This window comes from Lactuca saligna, chromosome 9, assembly GCF_052625555.1.
Source record: "Lactuca saligna cultivar CGN05327 chromosome 9, ASM5262555v1, whole genome shotgun sequence".
Classification (NCBI taxonomy): Eukaryota; Viridiplantae; Streptophyta; class Magnoliopsida; order Asterales; family Asteraceae; genus Lactuca; species Lactuca saligna.
In genome coordinates this window covers 120,477,426-120,490,385 of record NC_136425.1, presented here as the reverse complement: position 1 = coordinate 120,490,385, position 12,960 = coordinate 120,477,426, and positions in this window count along the sequence as shown.

Here is a 12,960-nt window from a genome sequence, read left to right as displayed (position 1 = left end):
TCTTCCTCCATAAAAGCTGGAAGAACATCCCCTGCCACTCTCAAACACCCACTACCACCACCCAAAAGCTTCATCCCTAAGCTTAGTTTGTTATTTCCTTCGATCCCTGGAAGCTTTTCCATACCCCTGCATCGAAATCCAACAGAAATGAGGAAAAACGGAGGTAGCAGTATCAGAACCACCACCCCCGTCAGCCTCCTGTTGCAGCAATAACCACCGATCGCCACCACTTCTGGCCTCCATTTCGTCACTAGTAAGCCATCTCCACCCCCCTTGATTTCGTTATAAGCTTCCATGTATCTAGAACTATAATAATAATAATAATAATAATAATAATAATAATAATAATAATAATAAACCGCTGCAAGATTTTTATTTATTTATTTATTTTCTTTCTTTCGTTTGCGTATCACGTCGGGGAAGAAGAACAGGAGGCATATGCCTCCTGTTATAAGCTTGTATACAGTTCAAACATCATTGCAAATTAAATATATATAGTCCCCATACTTTTAAAATTGCCTGAATTTAGTCCCTTGAAAGTTATTTCAAATGTAAGATTTAAACAATAAAAGTTTGATAAGAATGTTTAAAACTTACTTTAGGATGGAAAAATCATTTCAAAACAAATCAAACTTTATATACAAAAATTAAATGAAAAATGTTTATACGTATATTTTAGAAATTTTAAAGTTGATTTCAAATAAATTAATTTTGGTTATTTAAATACTTGCGGAAAAATAATAAATTAAATTTTAAAATTTATTTAAAATAATTATAAATTTTAAATTGGCAAAAGTTAGGGAATTATTCAAGAAATTGTTATAATACTTAATCACGTCCAAATATTAATACATATCGAATTTCTAGGAAATCGAACTAAGCCCGGAGATCACGACCTCACGGCAATACATTCTGGTCTTCAGAACTACTCGTTTACCACTCAATAAGGTGAGAGTTACGGCCCCTTTTTAATATTTTATTTTCTTGGGGGAGAATACATGTGCTATATATTATTTATGATACAAATATATAAGTCTTATATGATATGCATGCTACAAATTTAAGTTATAAATACTTCCATCATGCATAAGACTTTACACACTTATACAAGATCGTTATGTTAAAATACATATCTCTATAAAAGCAAGTAATTTATACCTTTATAAATACATCAACCATACTCGACTTTACAAATACTATACTATGAGTTTCATTATGCCCAGTACTTATCTATAATTAAGTTAGGGCTGAGAGTTATTCACAAACTTTGCGTTAATGGTTTTTGAGTGAGACGCTACTATTCATTAGCTGAGTTTAATCACTTAGCCTGCCCCACACTGCTATAATCGTTAATCTTCGGAGCGAGTTACATATATATAGATCTATATAGGGTTGACAACCCCACCTGCGGTTGCTAGCTACAACTATCGACTGATCAATCGAAGCAGGTGATATGTGTCTACGATCGTTACTACGATGTCCAATGAAGCGTCGTAGGGAGGGGTACCTTTCGTCTATAGCTCGATTATAGAACTCACTAAAAACATTAACACGAATCTCTCTCACTTTTTCACTACAACCATAGGTTTGGTTGCTTTTAGAAATGTTTTTAAGTATGGTGGTTACTTATACAATGGATATGTTTAAACCTTCATGAAGTTATTACAAACACATTTTCTTCAAAAGCATAAAATTATTTATAAAATTAATTTTTAGCTTTTAAAGACTCATGACAAGCATTGTTTCAACTATCATTATACAAAATATATACATATATATATATATATATATATATATATATATATATATATATATATATATATATATATATATACATATATATATACTCTTGGACTTTTGAAAGTATTATTACTGCGGCTAGCAGAAAACCTGTGACTCTCACCAACCTCGTGTTGACTTTCAAAATACATGTATTCTCAGGAAATCAGTGAAATTTCGGGCACACTCAGACGATGGAAAACTTGGCTCGCAAGTACTTTAATTTTCTACTTTTGAACTGTTATGCCTAACTGTTAAGGCAAACTTATATTATTATTTTATTACTATCTGTAAGAACTTTGTATGAAAACATAAACATGTAATGAAATGTTGTTTTGTTTATTGTTGTACTTGTGCTGTATATTCAATTTACCTGTGATCCATGAACTTAGTCGCACAGCCCGGCATGTTCCGCCGCCTCGGCCGGGGGTGTGACAGATTGGTATCAGAGCTAAATTGGCTATAGAGAACTCGTATCCTCGAAAGAGGAATACAACTATAGCAACTAGCTTCTTATAAAAGTATTATCAATAATAAAACTACTTCCCGACTACTTACGGTATGGTAGTTGGGAAGTACAAAACAAAGATTAATAATACTACAAACCCCACCAACCTTAATATGTAAGAGTTGATATATATACCCTGACCCACGATGAGAACACTTAATAAAAGTTCTAAACATCCCTTCAACTAAAACTACCAACTCAACCCTTTAGGTCAAACGCCTCAATTAAAGGTTAGTATCGTACATAAGCCATACCACAAATAAACCTGGAACGCGCGCCTATGTTATTTATGGTCGGGCCGGTGCACAACCAACCTTGAGCAAGGAGTTTGACAAGCTACAACGGTTGAGAGTTTTAGAAGTTGAAGAATATCCATCAGATTCGTTGCTGAAGCTTAATACCTTAGAATCCTTTTATCAACCTTAAAACTCTTATAAAAATAAAAAAAATAAAAAAAAAACCTTATACAAATTTACTAAACCGCTTGAAACCCTTCTATGTAGATGGCTGGACTACCGGATAACCCTGATGACTGGTTTCGACTTGAGGATCCTGATGAGCCATTTGGAGTTCCTTTGCATCCACATCCACTACACTTAGCGGGGGATCCGTACTTTCCCCATGACGGTCTTGAGGAGGAGGATCCCGAAGAGGATCCTGAGGAGGATCCCGATGAGGAGGAGCTCGAGAATGAGAGCATATTTCAGGATGCCCAAGAGACTGATGATGATGGTCCTGCAGAGGATGAGGGAGACCTCTCCGAAGAGGAACCTACTCCCCTTACCCCACCAGACTCACCACCGAGACCCCACTACCAGCCGTACCTTCTGCGCGGCAAGGGCCCTTGTATGATGAGGACCCCAGGAACTACTATATCTCCTATTTACCACTTGGACCCAGCTGCTCAGGTTTCCCGACCCACTAGTGGTCTATTAGGGAAACGTAATCGACCCAGTGAGCCATCTTGGCTCACAGACCTCCTTAGCAGGAGGGATGCTACTGATCTACCACCACGGTTTGAGGTTGGTGAATCTTCACGAGCACCACTCAGGTTTAATCCTGAGGATGATCCGATACCTCGCTTGATGACTCAGATTGATCAGACCGAGGATAGGATTAGATCCTTGGAGCAGTTTGTGAGAGGTCCAGGCTCTACTTCCCTCGACCATCGAGTTGAGACACTCGAGGAAGAGGAGAAGGAGAATTCTGATGCGATCCAGATATTATATCATCTCTCGGGTGCTGATCATGATGCAGTGAATGCCTTGAGTGCTCAGGTAAGAGCACAGAACTACCGGATTCAGATCATGGAGAGCGAGCTTGCTGCGCAGCGAAATCAGTTGGTTATCTCTGCGCAGGAACGACGCTACATCTTGGACCAGTTCGAGGACTTTGTCCTCTATGTGATGAATCGATTTGGGAGGTAGATATCTAGGACAACTTGTGTCCTAGGATAAGGTTAGGACTTTTGAGGAATAGCTTTTGTATTGCAAGTGTTTATCACTGCCTGGTTTGTAATAGCTCTTTTGAAAAGCTTTTCTATTTCTAACCTTATATGGTTAAAACTTTGTAACCAAAACAAGCAGTTCTGATGACAATGTTTCTGTGTTTTATTAAATGTTTGTATTTATTATGTATTGCTTGCAAAACTCTATATATCAGGAAAAGCTTTCATTTTCTGGTTTCGCAAGAAAAACAAATTGAACAAATACAAAATACACACACATTATAACTATATGGTTTAAAAAAAATTAACTTACTTATCTAACGTATTAGGATAATGCCTCGACGAAAAGAACCACGAGTTCGTCCACCACCGACTCCCCGAACTAACAGGAGAAGTGCTCCAGAGATAACTCAAACAACAGAAGAAACTCCAGACCCTGAAGAAACCCCAAGTGCTACAAATAACCACCAAAATTTCCAGATGGATCCCACCATGATGCAGAACATGCTTGCACAAGGGATTGCTACGGCCTTGGCGACTTATGAGGCAGCTCGAAACGGGAATACTGGAAATAGCGGAAGTGGTACTCCTGTAGTTGCCCAAAGAAATCCCAAACACTGCTCATACAAAGAATTCATGGGTTGTAAACCCCGATCCTTCTACGGAACTGAAGGAGCTGTTGGCCTATCCCGATGGATAGAGAAGATTGAAGCTGTCTTCCACATCAGCTCTTGCCCGGATGACTGCAGGGTTAAGTACGCTACCTGCACACTGATGGATGCTGCCTTAACTTGGTGGAACAACCATGCCAAGACCGTGGGAATTGCGGAAGCCTATGCCATGGGATGGGAACAGCTGAAACTAATGATGACTAAAGTGTATTGCCCACGGCAGGAGATTCAGGCATTAGAACAAGAACTCTGGAACCTAACCATGCAAGGATCAGAGGTAGCTGATTATACCTCCCGATTCGAAGACCTTGCAACTCTTTGTCCCGGAATGGTACCTTCAGAAGACAAGAAGACGGAGAGATACATTTGGGGATTAGCATCGCCAGTCCAAGGTCTGGTTACTGCATCCAGACCCTCAACTTTTGATAGTGCCAAGCAGCTGGCCTATGAGTTGACTGAACAATGTATTCGACAAGGCACCATGGCCCCTGCAAAAGAAAAGAACCAAACTGGGAAATCTAAGAGAAACTTCCAGGGAAAGCCAAAAGGGAACTTCAAACACCGTAAGCGAAACCCAGAGCCTGTAACGGTGTATGCTGCAGTCACAACCACTCCCACTCCAGTAAAACCCTACGCTGGAACTCTACCTCGCTGCCCTAAGTGCAATTATCATCATGTTGGAGACTGCAGGATATGTAGCAACTGCAAATTAAGCGGTCATACCACCAAATTTTGCAAAAAGAACCCAAGCAACACAGTCTCAACTACTACCGCAAGAGAAAGTCGAACCTGCTTTGAGTGCAACCAACATGGACATTTCAGGAAAGATTGTCCTAAGCTGAAGAGACAGGGTGGTCAAGGAAGGGCATTTGTGATAGGTGCGGGAGACGCACGCCAGGAACCAACTGTGGTTACTGGTACGTTTCCTATCAACAATATTTATGCCTCTGTATTATTTGACACTGGTGCTGATAAGAGTTTTATTTCCCACAAATTTAGAAAAATGATTAATCATGAATCATGCAAATTCAATAATGCTTACACGGTAGAAGTAGCCAATGGTCAAATAGAAAGCACCTTAGAAATACTCACCAACTGCCTTCTCACCCTGAATAATCACGTGTTCCCTGTCGACTTAATGCCCATAACCATTGGAAGTTTCGATGTAATCATCAGAATGGATTGGTTATCAGCCCATCGAGCGGAGATTTTATGTTACGAAAAAGCTGTACGATTACCCTTACCAAACGATGAAGTCCTTGTGATTTATGGAGACAAGGCGGGGAAGAACCTACGAGTCATTACTTGCATGAAGGCAAGGAAGTATTTGCAGAAGAGATGCTACGCTTTCTTGGCCCACGTGGTGGATACGCAAGGCAAGGGTAAGGAAATCAAAGACATACCACAAGTGTGTGACTACCCAGACGTATTTCCAGAAGACCTACCTGGAGTACCTCCTATCAGACAGGTTGAATTTCGAATCGACCTTATCCCGGGTGCAGCACCAGTGGCACGGTCTCCTTATCGCCTGGCTCCATCGAAAATGCAAGAACTATCCAGTCAACTTCAAGAACTTCTCGACAAAGGCTTTATTCGGCCAAGCTTCTCTCCATGGGGAGCCCCGGTATTGTTTGTCAAAAAGAAGGATGGTTCTTTTAGGATGTGCATCGATTATCGAGAGTTGAATAAGCTCACTATCAAAAACCGGTATCCACTCCCGAGGATCGATGACCTGTTCGACCAATTACAAGGATCCTGCTACTACTCAAAGATCGACCTACGATCCGGCTATCATCAACTTAGAGTTCAAGAAGCGGATATTCCAAAGACGGCATTCCGAACTAGATACGGTCACTATGAGTTTCTAGTGATGCCATTTGGACTGACCAACGCACCTGCCGTATTCATGGACCTTATGAATCGGGTGTGTAAACCCTACTTGGATAAATTTGTGATTGTCTTTATCGATGACATATTAATATACTCACGAACCAAGGAAGAACATGGCCAGCACTTGCGTTTAATCCTAGAACTACTAAGAAAAGAAAAACTTTATGCAAAGTTTTCTAAGTGTGAGTTCTGGATTAACGAAGTTCATTTCCTCGGTCATGTGGTCAGCAATAAAGGGATTCATGTCGATCCGGCGAAGATTGAAGCTGTCAAGAATTGGAAAGCACCAACAACACCAACCGAAGTACGTCAGTTCTTAGGGCTTGCAGGCTATTATCGGAGATTTATTGAGAACTTCTCCAAAATAGCTAAGCCTCTCACCGCACTAACCCAGAAAGACAAAAAGTTCAACTGGGGAGACAGTCAAGAGTCTGCCTTCCGAAAATTGAAGCAATTGTTATGCAGTGCACCAATTTTGTCTCTTCCCGAGGGAACAGAAGACTTTGTAGTATACTGTGATGCCTCACGTCAAGGGTTAGGGTGTGTACTAATGCAGAGGAATAAGGTTATTGCATATGCATCCCGACAACTAAAGCCAAATGAGACAAACTACACTACCCATGACTTAGAGTTGGGAGCCGTAATATTTGCTCTGAAGATTTGGAGACACTATCTATACGGGACAAAGTGCATTGTATTCACAGACCACAAGAGCCTCCAACACATTTTTGATCAAAAAGAGCTCAATATGAGACAACGGAGATGGGTCGAATTACTAAATGATTATGAATGCGAGATTCGTTATCATCCCGGTAAAGCAAACGTTGTGGCAGATGCCTTAAGCAGGAAGGAACGAGCAAAACCTCTTCGTGTAAAGGCTCTAACCCTAACCATCCACTCGAACCTTACTATTCAAATTCGTGATGCTCAGCTAGAAGCACTTAAACCTGAAAACATCATGGAAGAAAACCTACGAGGCATGGACAAACAGTTCGACCTCAGAGATGATGGGACGCGATACTTCATGAACCGAATTTGGACTCCAAGATTTGGAGAAGTCAGAGATTTGGTTTTAAATGAAGCTCACAAGTCAAGATACTCAATACATCCCGGATCAGACAAGATGTATCTCGATCTCAAGAAGCATTATTGGTGGCCCAATATGAAGGCAGAAATTACCACTTATGTTGGTAAGTGTTTGACCTGCTCCAAGGTCAAGGCGGAGTAGCAGAAGCCGTCTGGCCTGCTACAACAACCATCAATTCCATAATGGAAGTGGGAACAAATAACAATGGACTTTATAACAAAGTTGCCCAAGACATCAAGCGGTTATGATACCATATGGGTAGTGGTTGACCGTTTGACCAAGTCCGCTCACTTCTTAGCCATCAAGGAAACTGATAAGATGGAAAAACTCACCAGAACTTATCTTAAGGAGATAGTCAGACTACACGGTGTGCCAATATCTATCATCTCGGACCGAGATAGTAGATTTACTTCCAGATTTTGGCAATCATTGCAAAGATCCCTAGGCACAAAACTCGACATGAGTACAGCATATCATCCCCAAACGGATGGCCAGAGCGAAAGGACAATACAAACTCTGGAAGATATGCTCCGCGCTTGTGTGATAGACTTTGGTAACGCATGGGATACTCACTTGCCATTAGTTGAGTTCTCTTACAACAACAGCTATCACAGTAGTATAAAGGCCGCTCCATTCGAGGCCTTGTATGGGCGCAAATGTCGTTCACCATTATGTTGGGCAGAGGTTGGAGATACCCAACTAGCAGGAAAACATATTAGAGATACACTATTCACTGGACCTGAAATCATTCAGGAGACAACAGAAAAGATTGTTCAGATAAAAGAACGGCTAAAAGCCGCACGTAGTCGGCAGAAGAGTTATGCTGACAACAGACGCAAACCATTGGAATTCAAAGTAGGAGACCGAGTCCTACTAAAAGTTGCCCCATGGAAGGGTGTCATTAGATTCGGAAAAAGAGGAAAGCTAAACCCACGTTACATCGGACCCTTTGAGATCCTAGCAAGAGTTGGTCTGGTAGCTTATAAGCTCAACCTACCTCAAGAGCTTAACAAGGTTCACGATACCTTCCACGTGTCTAATCTCAAAAAGTGCCTAGCCGATGAAAATTTGATCGTACCACTCGATGAAATTCAGGTCAACACAAAGCTTCACTTCATGGAGGAACCAATGGAGATTATGGATCGGGAAATTAAAAGACTTAAACAAAACCGCATACCTATAGTAAAAGTCCGATGGAACTCTCGTAGAGGGCCAGAGTTTACCTGGGAACGCGAGGACCAAATGAAGCAAAAGTACCCACACTTATTCAATGATGCCCCCTCCACTAGTGAAAGAACTAACTACTAGTGTAAAGTAGCCAAGAATGTAATAATTTCGGGACGAAATTCCCTTAACGGGGAGGTAATGTGACATCCCGGAATTTAGGGCATAGATTTCAAACGACTAAACTACGACAAATCTATTTGTAATTAATTCATTCAGCTTTAACTGCATCTAATGAAATATAAATGAGTTAATTTCAATTATTATATAATATTTGATGATATTTTTATGCCCAAACGTGTAAACTGGTAACCCAATCAAACCGCTCAACTACAGCGCTGACTAATGCGTCTGAAAATTGAAATTTAACATTTTTCATTTTTGAGCAAAATAAACACAAAAATATGATAGTACATGTTCCCCCATTTCCAAAAATATAAAGAACGTCCAAAACGGAGTTTGTATGCAAAAGATACAACCGCTTTAAGAAAAACGGACAGTAAAACACTGTTATTCGTTAATCGCGTAAACAAAAACGTTCCGTTGAGGCACTTACGCTTTGCCGACGGGAATTCTGAGAGCATTTTTGGAATCAGGATATAGTATATTATTTAATTCCACACTCGAAATAATTTTTACGAAAATATTTACACAAGTCGCGAAAACGGACACCGCGAGCCGTTAAGACGCAAAACTTAAAACGCAATTTCCCGGAGATCCGTAACTCCAAAAATTAATCCGTTTGATGTTCTAGAATCCTTGAATTATACTCTATCTAACGGAGCCTTCGAAAAATAAAATCAATGCACGAATACCGAGAAACCCGATTTTTGTATGTTTTAAACATGTAAGGGAGGCTTAGCCCCATGTGGGGCCCACCCATACTCCAACAGACAAAAAAAAAATCTGATCTCTTTTATCTTCACCTCACCCCCACGTGCCATATCTTTTCTTTCTTGCACATATCCTCAAAAGTACAAGGTAAGGGTTGAGGTATGGCTTATTTGGTTTGTGTGTATGGATTTTTACTATAAAAGGAATGCATGAGTGCCTTCATTCGACACAAATCATCAACTTCTTCCCTCTTCTCTCTATCACTCTCTTCCTCCATAAAAGCTGGAAGAACATCCCCTGCCACTCTCAAACACCCACTACCACCACCCAAAAGCTTCATCCCTAAGCTTAGTTTGTTATTTCCTTCGATCCCTGGAAGCTTTTCCATACCCCTGCATCGAAATCCAACAGAAATGAGGAAAAACGGAGGTAGCAGTATCAGAACCACCACCCCCGTCAGCCTCCTGTTGCAGCAATAACCACCGATCGCCACCACTTCTGGCCTCCATTTCGTCACTAGTAAGCCATCTCCACCCCCCTTGATTTCGTTATAAGCTTCCATGTATCTAGAACTATAATAATAATAATAATAATAATAATAATAATAATAATAATAATAATAATAAACCGCTGCAAGATTTTTATTTATTTATTTATTTTCTTTCTTTCGTTTGCGTATCACGTCGGGGAAGAAGAACAGGAGGCATATGCCTCCTGTTATAAGCTTGTATACAGTTCAAACATCATTGCAAATTAAATATATATAGTCCCCATACTTTTAAATTGCCTGAATTTAGTCCCTTGAAAGTTATTTCAAATGTAAGATTTAAACAATAAAAGTTTGATAAGAATGTTTAAAACTTACTTTAGGATGGAAAAATCATTTCAAAACAAATCAAACTTTATATACAAAAAATAAATAAAAAATGTTTATACGTATATTTTAGAAATTTTAAAGTTGATTTCAAATAAATTAATTTTGGTTATTTAAATACTTGCGGAAAAATAATAAATTAAATTTTAAAATTTATTTAAAATAATTATAAATTTTAAATTGGCAAAAGTTAGGGAATTATTCAAGAAATTGTTATAATACTTAATCACGTCCAAATATTAATACATATCGAATTTCTAGGAAATCGAACTAAGCCCGGAGATCACGACCTCACGGCAATACATTCTGGTCTTCAGAACTACTCGTTTACCACTCAATAAGGTGAGAGTTACGGCCCCTTTTTAATATTTTATTTTCTTGGGGGAGAATACATGTGCTATATATTATTTATGATACAAATATATAAGTCTTATATGATATGCATGCTACAAATTTAAGTTATAAATACTTCCATCATGCATAAGACTTTACACACTTATACAAGATCGTTATGTTAAAATACATATCTCTATAAAAGCAAGTAATTTATACCTTTATAAATACATCAACCATACTCGACTTTACAAATACTATACTATGAGTTTCATTATGCCCAGTACTTATCTATAATTAAGTTAGGGCTGAGAGTTATTCACAAACTTTGCGTTAATGGTTTTTGAGTGAGACGCTACTATTCATTAGCTGAGTTTAATCACTTAGCCTGCCCCACACTGCTATAATCGTTAATCTTCGGAGCGAGTTACATATATATAGATCTATATAGGGTTGACAACCCCACCTGCGGTTGCTAGCTACAACCATCGACTGATCAATCGAAGCAGGTGATATGTGTCTACGATCGTTACTACGATGTCCAATGAAGCGTCGTAGGGAGGGGTACCTTTCGTCTATAGCTCGATTATAGAACTCACTAAAAACATTAACACGAATCTCTCTCACTTTTTCACTACAACCATAGGTTTGGTTGCTTTTAGAAATGTTTTTAAGTATGGTGGTTACTTATACAATGGATATGTTTAAACCTTCATGAAGTTATTACAAACACATTTTCTTCAAAAGCATAAAATTATTTATAAAATTAATTTTTAGCTTTTAAAGACTCACGACAAGCATTGTTTCAACTATCATTATACAAAATATATACATATATATATATATATATATATATATATATATATATATATATATATATATATATACATATATATATACTCTTGGACTTTTGAAAGTATTATTACTGCGGCTAGCAGAAAACCTGTGACTCTCACCAACCTCGTGTTGACTTTCAAAATACATGTATTCTCAGGAAATCAGTGAAATTTCGGGCACACTCAGACGATGGAAAACTTGGCTCGCAAGTACTTTAATTTTCTACTTTTGAACTGTTATGCCTAACTGTTAAGGCAAACTCATATTATTATTTTATTACTATCTGTAAGAACTTTGTATGAAAACATAAACATGTAATGAAATGTTGTTTTGTTTATTGTTGTACTTGTGCTGTATATTCAATTTACCTGTGATCCATGAACTTAGTCGCACAGCCCGGCATGTTCCGCCGCCTCGGCCGGGGGTGTGACATTTTGGCTTACATGACTTAAATGAGAGTTGAAGATCTCATTAATAGTAACTTAACAGTAAAAAGACAGAAGAAAATAGAGTCCGTATGAAGGAGTTACGAATTATTTGCGGTCATTTAACAGTCTAAACGCCTCGTACTGTTAAATTTAAGATCGGTCAAGAATTAGCCGACGGAGTCAAAATCAAAGTTGTAGATATTATTTTTACCTACGTGTGGATATAAAGAACGTCAAAAACGGAGGTCGTATGTGAAAGTTACGGATTTTAGAAGTCGGAAGTGTGTTGTGCCAAAATGGGTGATGTGGCACAATCTTGGCCATTACTTTCTCCCCAAGTCTTGCCTCTAGATGGTGACATGTGGCACCAAGTTCAGCCATTTTCACCCTATAAATACCACCTCTCCCACCCTAATTTTCTTCACACCTTTCCCATTCTTTCTTCTCTTTACTCTCTCTCTAGAACCTCTCTCTAGCCCCGAAATCCCCCGAAAAGCCTAGGGAACCTCCCTAGCACGAGGCGGAAGCCCTGGAGTGCTTAACGGCTCCGAGAAGAAGAGATTTTCGGCTCGGAAACGCTGCTCCAAGCAAAGCCTGGTTTTCTATAAAACCCGCTGTAAGTGAGCTACGTTTACGCTATTTTTAATATAGTTTTATTTAATTATATTAACGTTATTGTAACAGCTCGGATCCCCAGGTATCTTTACTTTCATATTTTTGGTATTCTGTGAGGGGACTCGGCGAGTTGAAGGTCGAACTCGCCGAGTCGGGTCGCGGTTTTGGACGGAGGTTCGCGTCCGGACTCGGCGAGTCCAAGGGATGGACTCAGCGAGTCCGCGCTGTTTAATGAAACCCTAATTTCCCATTCCTAAGCCCTATTTAAAAGACCTTATGGCCTTCATTTGCGGCCACCTTGAGCCCTGAGTGCACCCAAACGGCTGAGAGACTTTGTGAGTGAGATAGAGGCTATTTGTTCATCATTTTGTGTGATTTTTGCAAGAAGGAAGGAGAAGATCAAGCTTAAAGAGTTGGGGAGCTTGGATCTGCT